Source organism: Scylla paramamosain, chromosome 5 (assembly GCF_035594125.1).
Source record: "Scylla paramamosain isolate STU-SP2022 chromosome 5, ASM3559412v1, whole genome shotgun sequence".
Taxonomy (NCBI): Eukaryota; Metazoa; Arthropoda; class Malacostraca; order Decapoda; family Portunidae; genus Scylla; species Scylla paramamosain.
In genome coordinates, this window is record NC_087155.1 from 23470336 (window position 1) to 23472555 (window position 2220).

Genomic DNA, 2220 nt, shown 5'->3' on the forward strand with positions numbered 1-2220 from the left:
CGTTCCTTTCTCAAGCCTCACATGCTCTCGCTATCCCCTCGTTCACTACCAGCTGCAGAAGAGTAAGAATAGTCGTGTTTCTTCTCTTCTTTCTATTCCTCCGCCCGGGCAAGAGTTGGACCTTAGGTGTCACTATACTGTCAGGGGCGTGAGGGGGCTGTGAAGGACGACAGACAGCTACCAGGGTTCTCGAGGGGTCCTTTAGGGGGAGGGTCCTTCAGGAAGTCCATCTGGGGTGAAATCCGCCATATCCAACACAAAGGTTATTACGAGTCGCCTACACCACATTTGTCACCGCCGCAGAGTTTTTACCCCGCACTCTCTCTCTCTCTCTCTCTCTCTCTCTCTCTCTCTCTCTCTCTCTCTTGGGAATGAATAAAATGGTTGAGGAGATTTTCTGGGTACTCTTGTGAACCCAAGCGTTTTTGGTACTCCTCCTCCTCCTCCTCCTCCTCCTCCTCCTCCTCCTCCTCCACCACCACCTCATCTTTTTTGTTCTTCCTTTCACTACTCCTCATATTTTCTTGTTTCTCCCCCTCCTCCTCCTCCTCCTCCTCCTCTGTAGTTTCGATTTACTCCTTTTTTCTTGATTTTTTTAAGTTTCCTTTTTGTTTTATTTTCTTTCCTCCTTTATTATTCCTTCTGTGTTTTCCTCCGATCCAATTCTTATGTGTTTCCTTTGACTCTCTCTCTCTCTCTCTCTCTCTCTCTCTCTCTCTCTCTCTCTCTCTCTCTCTCTCTCTCTCTCTCTCTCTCTCGACTACACCTTCACATATTGCTTGCTGGTTTTGTTAATCTCTCTCTCTCTCTCTCTCTCTCTCTCTCTCTCTCTCTCTCTCTCTCTCTCTCTCTCTCTCTCTCTCTCTCTCTCTCTCTCTCTCTCTCTCGACTACACCTTCACATATTGCTTGCTGGTTTTGTTAGTCTCTCTCTCTCTCTCTCTCTCTCTCTCTCTCTCTCTCTCTCTCTCTCTCTCTCTCTCTCTCTCTCTCTCTCTCTCTCTCTCTCTTCCATCTTTCTCGACTTCCTCTACTGATCTTAGTTTGCTTCTTTTCCATTTTCCTTTCCTTTATTTTTTTGTTGTCTTGTTCTTTTTTTTCTTTTTTCGTCCAGCTCCAGTCGCTCATCTATTCCTGTCCAGATTTTCCCTTTCGTCTTTTTTTTTGTTTGGCTTTGTCGTCTGGTCTTCCAGGAGAAATATATCGTGGTGTTTTGAGTTCTTTTTTTTTTTTGTTTTGTTTTCATGCTGCGTCTATTCCTGTCTTGATCTTTTATTAATATATGAATTTCTCTTTCTGTTCGTCGTCGTTTTTTTTGTGTCGATTTTTTTTTTCCTTGGAGATAGAGCTCTCTCTCTCTCTCTCTCTCTCTCTCTCTCTCTCTCTCTCTCTCTCTCTCTCTCTCTCTCTCTCTCTCTCTCTCTCTCTCTCTCTCTGTCTGGATTTGTATTCCATGTGTGTGTGTGTATTAATATGTATGCACGGATTTATTTAGCCATGCATTTGCAGTATGTACTCGTGTAGAAATGGATTCCAGCCGTTTAGTGAAATCAAAGTATATCTTCTCTTGCAGGTGTGGTCCATGATGGCAGCCTTTCCTTCGTTATCCTCACAGTCACAGGTATGCTAAACATCACCTATTTCAGTGTGACTATTTCTGCAGCTACTTGTCTGTGGTCCTTTCTGTATTGGTGTATCTACTCCTCAACTTACCTGGTCGAAATTCGTGATGGATTAGAGTGACCGTCATTGCATACAGGTGCTTATATCTTCCCTTCCCTTCCTTGCCTCTTCTTCCTTTCTTTTCTTCCTCCTGTCTGTGCCTAAAAGTACTTCTAGTTCCTTCCATTTTACATCTTTACCTTACCTGTCTCTTACGTTCCTTCCTATCTCTCTTTCTTCCAGTTTTATCAGTTTTCTATTCCCCATTTGCCATTTACCTCTCTCCCTCCTTTTCATTCCTCTTCTTTATTAGTGTTTGCTTCCATCTATCCGCTTTACCATCTCTTTTTCTCGTCTATACCTTCTTTCTTTCCCATCCTAACCTTCTCTCCCCTTCCATCCCCTTTTTTTTTTTATCCATCCTCTCACTTCTTCCCTCTCTGACCCTCCCCATCCTTTCCATTCCTCTCCTACGGTTCCCGCTTCCCTCTGGTCTTTTTCTCCCTCCGCAACTCACTCCCTCACCCGGACGTCCGTCACCACGCACCAGGTCACGCCC

The 2220-nt window shown here is 44.5% G+C and overlaps 1 protein-coding gene across 2 annotated transcripts in view; it reads left to right on the top strand.

Moving 5' to 3' along the window:
- The first annotated feature begins 576 nt into the window (after window positions 1-576).
- Window positions 577-2220, top strand: part of LOC135100682 (helix-loop-helix protein ngn-1-like) — a 589312-nt gene continuing 587668 nt past the window's right edge. For both annotated transcript variants that reach the window (XM_064003834.1, XM_064003835.1), the window contains exon 1: window positions 577-1620. The gene's annotated coding sequence lies outside the window, so the exon portion shown is untranslated. The remainder of the gene's footprint in view (window positions 1621-2220) is intronic.